The sequence below is a fragment of the Elephas maximus genome, chromosome 4 (genome assembly GCF_024166365.1).
Source record: "Elephas maximus indicus isolate mEleMax1 chromosome 4, mEleMax1 primary haplotype, whole genome shotgun sequence".
Lineage (NCBI taxonomy): Eukaryota > Metazoa > Chordata > Mammalia > Proboscidea > Elephantidae > Elephas > Elephas maximus.
This window is the reverse complement of record NC_064822.1, coordinates 58857206-58867367: the sequence shown is the minus strand read 5'-3', so window position 1 is coordinate 58867367 and position 10162 is coordinate 58857206. Positions and strand designations below refer to the sequence as shown.

At 43.9% G+C, this 10162-nt stretch overlaps 1 protein-coding gene across 4 annotated transcripts in view; it reads left to right on the top strand.

Moving 5' to 3' along the window:
• Window positions 1-4682: 4682 nt before the first annotated feature.
• DDX11 (DEAD/H-box helicase 11) overlaps window positions 4683-10162 on the top strand; it is a 31862-nt gene continuing 26382 nt past the window's right edge. For all 4 annotated transcript variants that reach the window (XM_049882167.1, XM_049882169.1, XM_049882168.1 and 1 more), the window contains exon 1: window positions 4683-4885. The gene's annotated coding sequence lies outside the window, so the exon portion shown is untranslated. The remainder of the gene's footprint in view (window positions 4886-10162) is intronic.

Below are 10162 nucleotides of genomic sequence, written 5' to 3'. Positions count from 1 at the left end.
CTGTTTTCCCAATTGCCAAGGGCCTAAATCTTAAAGTTTGAGTCACAGTTTCTCAGAACCCAACTTATGAAGTGTGTCCTCCAAAAATATGCATCAGAGTATAGCGGTAAATCCTAACCCCTATACAGGTGGAATGGACCCAACACAATGAATACCTGTGGTTATAATCCTATGTGGGAATGTGGTTTCTTTGTTATGCTAATGAGGAAGAATTTGTGTAGGGTATATCTTGAATCAATCTCTTTTGAGATAAAAAAGCAGATTAAGCAAGCAAGCAGGCAAGCACAAACAGGTGGGTATGGGATGCAGACAGATGCCACGCCACATGAAGATTCCCGTGGAATCCAGGAACAGAAGCCGAAGAGACAAGGACCTTCCCCCCTCAGAGCTGCCAGAGAAAGCCTTTCCCTAAAGCCGGTGCCCTGAATTCAGACTTCTAGCCTCCTAAATTGAGAAAATAAATTTCTGTGCGTTAAAGCCACCCACTTGTGGCGTTTCTGTTATAGCAGCACTAGCTAACTAAGACACCAATGTTATTTATTATTAGGTTTTATTTATTTATTGTTAGATTTATACCAGCTCTTTCTAAAGTGGATCTAAGGACATTATAATAAAAACATAAAGACACCGAGACCAAATCTAGTTAATATTAGTAATAGCTAATCTTTGTTGAGCTTTGCAATGCTTTTTACGTTACTAGGATTATCTCATTTCACAAGAACCCTATCAGGTAAATCCTATTATTGTTCCCAGATTATAGGTGAGAAAACTGAGACTAAGAGGATTTAAGTAACCTGCCAAGATCACACAGCTAGTTAATAGTGGAGAGTTGAATCTAGGCAGTCTGACTTTACTAGAGCATATACTCAAAATTACCAAGAAAAAATGAGAACAGGAAAGAGAAAGTATCAAAATAAATAAATGCTAGCTAATGAAAACTACAATGCACAATATATAGCTCTGAGACTACTAGCAACAAAGGCAAAGAAGAAAACATGATGGGCTTAAATAGATCTCACTATCAAGTTACAGAAAGCATGCTTGTATATTAGCAGCAAAAATTTTCTCCCTAGTCCCAAGTTTTGAGAGAAGCTGGTCAAGAAGGTCACTGAGTTAATACAACATCATGATAAACAGAGAAAATCCTGAAGTTGTCAAGGATTTAATTTTATGTGGATCAACAATCAATGCCCATGGAAGCAGCAGTAAAGAAGTCAAATGACGTATTTCATTGGGCAAATCAGCTGCAAAAGACCACTTTAAAATCTTAAAAAGCAAAGATGTCACTTTGATGACTCAGGTACACCTTACCCAACTTGTGGTATTTTCAATCATCTCATATGCATGTGAAAGCTGGACAATGAAAAAGGAAGTCCAAGGAAGAATCAACACATTTGAGTTACGGTGATGGGGAAGAATATTGACTATACTACGGATTGCCAGAAGAACAGACAGATCTGTCTTGGAATAAATACAGCCATAATGCTCCTTAAAACTGAAGATGGCAAGATTTCATCTTGCTTACTTTGGACATGTTATCAGGAGGGGCCAATCCCTGGAAAAGGACATCATACTTGGTAAAGCAGAGGATCAGCAAAAAAGAGGAAGACCCTCAATGAGACGGACTGACACAGTGGGTACAACAATGAGCTCAAACATAGCAATGATTGTGAGGATCGTGCAGGACCAGGCAGCATTTTGTTCTATAATACATAGAGTCATATGAGTTGGAACTGACTCTATAGCACATAACAATAACAAACACTGTTTAATAAGAAATGCAGAGGTGTCCACATATGGCCAACTTCTGACTGTACCTTATCCAGGGTCTTAGTATACGAATGTAGCTCTGAAATATAAGCCTCTAGGGTTGGAGCAGGGGAAGGACAGAGGGATGTGATCCAGGTTTATAGCCTAGGATTTACTGCCTTGATCGTCTCCATTGCTACTGTCCCTCTTGAGGACCAAGTCCAGGTCCAGGCCCATTGTTGGTTTACTGCATATCCTGATTTGTCTGTTTGCTTCTGGTCTCTCTCCCCTCCAAACCACCCTTTACAGTACTTCCAGCATAATATTTCTAAGACATTGCTTTTACAATTTCACTTCCCTGTTCAAAAACATTTCAGGGACTTGCAAATTGCTTAGTATAATGTCTGAATTTATTAGCTTGCTGTTTAAAGCTGTCCACAACCAGACCCTGTTTTATCATCTTCTATTCCTTCAACGGTGCTTCTTAAACTACAGAATTTATACCCTAGGAGAGGGGGGAGGGGCAGGGGAAAGGGGAGAATTTGAAGCAATAGGCTAAAACCCAGTGTATCTTCTTGAAATTTTACCAGATGATAATCCCTCCCATAAAGATTACAGCCTAGGGAATCGTATGGGGCAGTTCCACTCTGTCATATAGGGTCGGTATGAGTCTAAATCCACTCAGTGGTACACAACAACAATAACAATTACTTTAAAACATTATTTGTATACTAAAACAAACACCATTACCTGTGTTTTATCAACTATGCAAAGGCATTCGACTGTGTGGATCATAACAAATTATGGATAACATGGCTAAGAATGGGAATTCCAGAACACTTAATTGTGCTCATACAGAACCTGTACATAGACCGAGGCAGTTGTTCCGACAGAACAAAGGGATACTGAGAGGTTTAAAATTAGAAAAGGTGTGCGCCAGGGTTGTATCCTTTTGCCATGCTTACTCAATCTGTATGCTGAGCAAATAACCCAAGAAGCTGGACTATATGAAGAAGAATGTGGCATCAAGATTGGTGGAAGACTCGTTAACAACCGGCAATATACAGAGAGCCAAACCTTGTTTGCTGAAAGCGAAGAGGACTTGAAGCACTGATGAAGATCAAATACTACAGCCTTCAGTGTGGACTGCACCTCAACACAAAGAAAATAAAAATCCTCACAATTGGACCAATAAGCAACATCATGATAAATGGAGAAAATATTGATGTTGTCAAGGATTTCATTTTCTTGGACCCACAATCAACATCCATGGCAGTAATAGTTGAGAAATCAAAGGATGTATTGCATTGGGCAAATCTGCTGCAAAAGACCTCTTTAAAGTGTTAAAAAAGCAAAGATATCACTTTGAGGACTAAGGTGCGCCTGACCCAAGCCATGGTGTTTTCAATTACCTTATATGCACGCGAAAGCTGGACAATGAGTAAGTAAGACTGGAGAAGAATTGATGCCTTTGAATTATGACGTCGGTGAAGAATACTGACTATACCATGGACTACCAGAAGAATGAAAAAATCTGTCTTGGGAGAAGTACAGTCAGGATGCTCCTTAGAAGTGAGGATGGCAAGACTTCATCTCATGTACTGCGGACATGTTATCAGGAGGGAGCAGTTCCCTGGAGGAAGACATCGTGCTTGGTAGAGAGTCGGTGAAAAAAAAGGAAGACCCTCAAGGAGACAGATTGACACACTGGCTGCAACAATGGGCTCAAGCATAGCAATGATTGTGAGGATGGTGCAGAACCAGGCAGTGTTTTGTTCTGTTGTACACAGGGTTGCTATGAGTCGGAACTGACTGCATAGCACCTAACAACAACAAAATAGAGTGGAATATGACATTTACATGAATTTTAAAACAGACTTTAAAGAACTTTCATGATGTTGGTGAGTCGAATCCCAGACTCTGGAGAGTATTTGTTTCATGCCCTCTCCCAACTACCTGGAGTTGGGAATAAGTAGACAAAAAACAGACCCTGGAATTACCTTTTGTAAATTTCCCCCCTCAGCCCTTTACTCAGCTTGTAAACTGGCTCCTCTCCCTGAACGCCTGTACTTCAAGACCTAGCAACTGACCCTGCTAGGACTAGTGACACGAGTTACAAATGTCATACCCACGGGAACACTTAGCATAAAATGCCCCTAGTTATCACTTCACAGAACCACGCTTTCGAAAAGTTCTTAGGGATCACCTAGTTCAATTCTCCCCTGCACCCCCCACCCCCTACCCAAATGAATAAAGGAGAAACAAGTTCTGGGAGGTGACGGGAAATGTTATGTTTTGTCCTCCTTACTAGAAGGCGAGCTCCCAGAAGGCAGGGTTGGGATTTGTGTAAAGCATAGGGGAGGAACAATCCCCTAAATTTGCGATCTGGGAAGTGCTTTTACTTACACGATCTCACAACATCGAAGATGCTGCAGAAACTCTGTTGAGGTGGGCAGGGTAGGTGTGGTCGTTTTGGAGATGAAATAACTTAAGTACAGACATACTAAGGCCAGACAAGAGCCGGGACCAGAAAACAGGTTTCCCGATTCTCAGCTACACGTCGGTCCCTTGGGCGTTTGATGAATATTGGCTAGTTCAATCAAGTCAAACAACTTTCAAGCTCTTAGTATATTTGTTGCTAACGGGGACAGGCACCAGGATTTCCTGGACCAACCGAAGATCCCTGCACCTGGCTGAAGGGTAAACGGAGGAATGGTTGCTAAGCCCAGAGGCCGTGGTCAGAATTCCTGACTACAGCCCCTGAAGGTCCATCACGTCCAGCTTTCCTAGCGCCCCAGCACTAAGGTCGCCGCGCAAGCGCAGTGGAGCAAAAGGGACTCTGCCGCCTCCCCACGCTCCCCTAAACCCCTGCGGCCAGCTACACGCACCTTGGCGCGCTTTCCGTGGTGCGCACGCGCAGTGGCTCGGGGGGCGTGGTAACGCAGCACGCTCCTCCGGGGCGTGACGTTGGCCGAGCAGCGCAGGAATTTCAAAATCGGCGACATTTCGCCGATTCCTGGCGGGCCTGGTCTCAATGAAGCAGTCAAGCACGTGAGGGCTGTGCTACGTGGTGACAGAGCTGAGGACGAGCAGATGCGGGATGAGAAAGGCAGACTCTGGTGGAAGCGCAAACAAGGTGGGGTTTTCTGTGCCTGAGTCCTTCGTATGCAAACGAGGGGAGTCGGGAGCGGGAAAATGTGCTGTAATGGGGGGCGGAGCTAGTGTCTTGATTGACGGACGAGAAACCTGTGAGAGGAAGAGCCCAACGAGGCGGGACGTTCAGTTGAAACCGAGTTGTGCGTGGGATTTATAATTATAGCTAACACGTGTCAGGGGCTTAAATTCGTCCCGGCTCGATGCTAAACGCTTTTCATAAATTATTTAGTCGTCAGTATGACGCTGTGAGTGTGCACGATTACCCGTCTCTCTTAGAGATGTGGAAACTGAGGCGGAGCGATATTAACTTAAGCAAGGATAGAGCTGGGAGTCTAAACCTGGCGTTCCGACCCCAGAGCCCATACTGTTAATGCCTGTGCTCTACTTTAGCCTCTTAGGAATCAAGGGGAGCAGGGTTCAGTCAAGAGGATTTGGATGAATGAAATCAGTACCAGACTGTTGGCAGAACTGTGATAAAAGTGGAAATTAACCACCGGTTATCTTCAGGTAGATTTTGACTCATGGTGACTCCATGTGTGTCACAGTAGAACTGTGCTCCATAGGGTTTTCAGTGGCTGATTTTTTGGGAAGGAGATTGCCAGGCCTTTCTTCCAAGGAAAGGCTCCTGGTGAACTGATCCTCCAACCTCTTGTTTAGCAGCTGAGCGCATTAACCCGTTTACACCATCAAATGGAAGCCCTGGTGGCAGGGGTTAAGAGCTTGTCTGCTAATCAAAAGATCAGCAGTGTCTAATCCACTAGCCACTCCTTGGAGAAACCCTATGGGGCAGTTCTCACTGTCCTGTAGGGTTGCTGAGTTGGAGTCGACTCCACAGCAACGGGTTTGGTTTTTGTACCATCAAATGTGGAAGTAAATGCTCATTAAGTAGTAGCTGATTGTTTCGTAAACAGTGAGAGAGGTCTGAGGATGGAGATGAGAGGGGAGACAGAAGGCCAGGGCACAGTGAGGATGTGGGGATCGATTCTGTCCCACACCCTGCTCATTGTTGGAGCTCTACAGCTCGATGGGGCACTGGACTAACACAGGTGCAGAAAGGCCTTCCTCTTGGGGCTGTGTTGTCTCCCAGTTGTGTGAAGGTAAAGCATTTTAGGAGCATTGCAGTACCGTGGAGCCCTGTGTGTGGCGCAGTGGTTAAGAGTTTGTTTGTTGTTACGTGCCGCTGAGTCGTTTCTGACTCATAGCGACCCTGTGTACAACAGACCAAAACACTACCTGCTCATGCGTCATCCTCACAGTCATGTCATGCTTGAGCCCATTGTTGCAGCCACTGTGTCAGTCCATCTTGTTGAGGGTCTTCCTGTTTTTCACTGACGCTCTACTTTACCGAGCACGATGTCATTTTCCAGGGACTGGCTCCACCTAGTAATGTGTCCAAAGTATATGAGACGAACCATCCTTGCTTCTGAGGAGCGTTCTGGCTGTACTTCCTCTAAGACACATTTGTTCATTCTTCTGGTAGTCCATGGTTTGTTTATTCGCTATTCTTCAGCAACACGATAATTCAAAGGCATCAGTTCTTCGGTCTTCCTTATTTATTGTCCAGCTTACACATGCATATGAGGCGATTGAAAACACCATGGCTTGGGTCAGGTCAGCAGTTTGAATCCACCAGCCGCTCCTTGGAAACCCTATGGGACAGTTTTACTCTGTCCCACAAAGTCGCTATGAGTTGGAATCAACTCAGTGGCAGTGGATTTGGGTTTTGACAGTACCATAGTACCTGTAACATAGTTTATACTCAGTAAGTAAGTGATGAATTATAATTGAAGATTGAAGAAAATGAAGACTTTCAGAATAAGTGCTTGAAGTCCTTTCACATTGCTTACCTCACATACCTCACATAAGATTTGCCTTGCTTGTGTGTGCCTTGTTGTTGTTGTTGTTGTTAGTGGCCGTTGAGTTGGTTCTGATTCACAGTTACCCTGTGTACCACAGAACGAAATGCTGCCTGGTCCTGCACCGTGCTCACCATTGTTATGCCTGAGCTCGTTGTGGCAGCCACTGTGTCAGTCCATCTCGTTGAGGGTCTTCCTCTTCTTTGCTGACACTCTGCTTTACCAAGCATGATGTCCTCCAGGAACTGATCCTTCTTGATAACATGTCCAATGTACGTAAGACACAGTCTCGCCATCCTTGCTTCTAAGGAACTTCTAACTTCTGGCTGTACTTCTTCCGAGTACAAGTGTGTGCCCTCGTGGTGGGGAATTCTGTGGAGAACTTGGGTGGGAGGTCATTGTTGTCCTCCATGCCACCAACCTGAAGAGGTCCGACACAGTTACACTAAATGTCCTTAACTGCACTTAGTGAATCCATTATGCGTGGATTTACCTAAACTCTCTTTAACTTATGATTTAGCCCGTGTGGCTTCTGGTGGCGTAGTGGTTGAGTGCTGCTGCTGCTAACCAAAAGGTCAGCAGTTCGAATCCACCAGGTGCTCCTTGGAAACTCTGTGGGGCAGCTCTCTTCTGTCCTATAGGGTCGCTATGAGTCGGACTTGACTTAACAGCAATGGGTTTGGTTTTTTTTGGGGTTTGGCTTCTGGGATAATGAGAGCCATAATTAACCACCCACAAGGAAATGAAATGGAAAATTACTTTTTTTTTGTATTGTTTTGCGTTGTCGTTCTAAAGTTTGGTAGCTAAGTCTTATTTTTTTTTCACCCTGTTCTTACCCTGGTGGAGCCCTGGTGGTGCGGTGGTTAAGCGCTCAGGTGGTAACCGAAAGGTCAGCAGTTCAAACTCACCAGCCACTCCGTGGGAAAGAGATATGGCAGTCTGCTTCTCTAAAGATTTACAGTTTTGGAAACCTTTGGGGGCAGTTCTACACTGTTCTACCGGGTCACCGTGAGTTGGAATTGACTTGACGGCAATGGGTTTTTGAGTATTCTTATCTTGGTGGGAGGAAAAGTAATAAAATAAAAAGCTCACGGGTTTTGGGGTCTGGCAGATGCGGATTCAAATCCTAGGCTCAACCACCTGCTGAATGACCTTGGGCAAGCTACTTAATCTTTCTGAGTGTTGGGTTCCGCATCTAAAATAGAGCTAATAAAAATACCAACCACACAGGGTTATTATGAGGTTATATGAAACTTTTTTTATGAAACCAAATTAAAACCATTAAAGAATTAGCCCCTGGCCTAGATATTTAAGTCATGGAGCCTCCCCACCCACACTTCTGAAGAATGGAAACTTACACCTACAGTCCCCTGTATCTAGCTGGCCACTCATTCATTCAGTCGTCATATTTTTATTGAATGTCTATTAAAGGCCAGAGCACTTAGTTCTGAGTGGTGAGGACAGTGATGAACGAGACAAAGTTCCACCTTTAATGGAGCATTTATTCTCATGGAGGAGGACGGTAAATAAGAACATAAGTTCAGATAGTGCTAAGAACTATGAGGATATTAAATACAGGGCAATGTGATGGTGGTGATGGGGGAGTGTTTAACCACAACAGGGTGGCCAAATAGAGGAAAAGCCTTTCCTGAGGAGGTGAGCTGAGTCCTGAATATTGAGGACTCGTCATTCTGCAGGCAGGGGGAAAGGCAAGTGCAAGGCACGGAGACCGGGGCGGGGGGGAACTGTTGTCATCTAGTTGATTCCAACTCACGGTGACCCCATGGGAGTCAGAGCAGACCTGTTCTCCATAGGGTTTTCAATGCCTGATTATTTGGAAGTAGATTGCCAGGCCCTCCGTGGCCCCTCTGGGTGGACTTGAACATCCAACCTTTTGGTTAGTAGCCAGGTGTGTTAACCATTTTCACCACCCAGGGATACCATCATTTTATTCTATACCCCAGCCCACACTAACTAGATAAGGGTGGGTGCCTGACCGAATGGTCTGTTCAGTGATCTGTCTTAAAAAGACAGGTGGTGCTGACCAGATTTCATCTTAGGATTTAGAAGTAAGAAACATGAAGAGAGTGTTCAGTTGACACCAGGAGCTGAAGCTGAAAGGTTGAGGGAGCCAAAGAGGCTATGTGCAGATTGAAGTTTTGGGTGAGCAGAAGCTATGAAGGAGGAAGTCAGTTGGTGGCTACATCTGATGTGGCTGAGCCATGACAATGTCAGCAGAATGACAATCCACGAGTATTTACTTTCTTGATGAGGAGCTGTCTTGGATCTTCACTACCTTGCAGTTGTAGTCTGCACGAAGTCCTACTCTGTCAGTGGCTTTTGTACTTGGTTTTCCCAGAGAGTCTAAACTCTTAATCTCTCAAAATGTGTCTTTTCAGAAGACCCTTCTTTTTACTTGTGCTACCTGTCTCTTAACAACCAGATGAATTTGACTAAAACAGAGCCATCTGGACTTGGGTTTATTAGCTGTGACTGAGAAATTGTTTAATTTTCATGAACATCAGTATCCAACAGCTGTATCCTTACAGTGTCGTTCGGATTAAATGACATAATAAAGAGGCCTGTAGAGTGTTCTACACATATTAAAAAACACATATTAGGTGGTCAAAATTTGTTAGGTACCTTCCTTCTACGCCTTCCCTTTATTTTAATGGTTTTTCCTTTATTTGCTTCTCTCTCAGTATTGAATTGTCCTAGTTTTTGCATTGGCCCTCCTTACAGTAATCCATGTCTGCAGTCATTTTAATTGCACCTAAAGTATAATTGGAAGAATATCATGGCAGCTACCTTTCCTCCTGTAAGTGTGTTGACAGTGTAGTGTCTTGTTGAGGCTGGTATAGTAAAAATGTAAATGGGTTTTAGGTTATTAGTATTTGTGCTTAGAACTTAGAAGAAATAAACCTGTCAAATAGCTTGGAGAAGTGACTTCCAAAGGGAGAGATGTGGAAACCAGAATGAAAGAGTCAGCCCTCCAAATGGTGATTAAAGGAAGAAAGGGCATATGAAAGCTATTTCAGAGAAATTAGAATCAGAAAAGGAGAAGAAGGTTAAAGATAGAGCAGAGAAGTTTTTGAGGGCTTGTAAGGAAAGAAAATTGCCACGGTCTCAGTATTAGGAGGCCATACCAGCTTGGATTTAGTCATTGCTGAGAGCTCTCCCAGCCTGGAACCAGACAGTAAAGCTTTTATTTTTTTGAGGTTAGAAACATTATTAGGAGGAGAGCTTGGTTTGTATTGGAAATGGAGGACAGGATGAACTAAGAAGCAAAACAAAAGTTAAACTAATGAGCAAAACTGAAATTTGGGTGCATACGTTAACCCGTGCCATCTGAAAAAGTTGGTCTTGTAATGCTCTGCCTGTGTGTCTTGACTTTCCAGGTC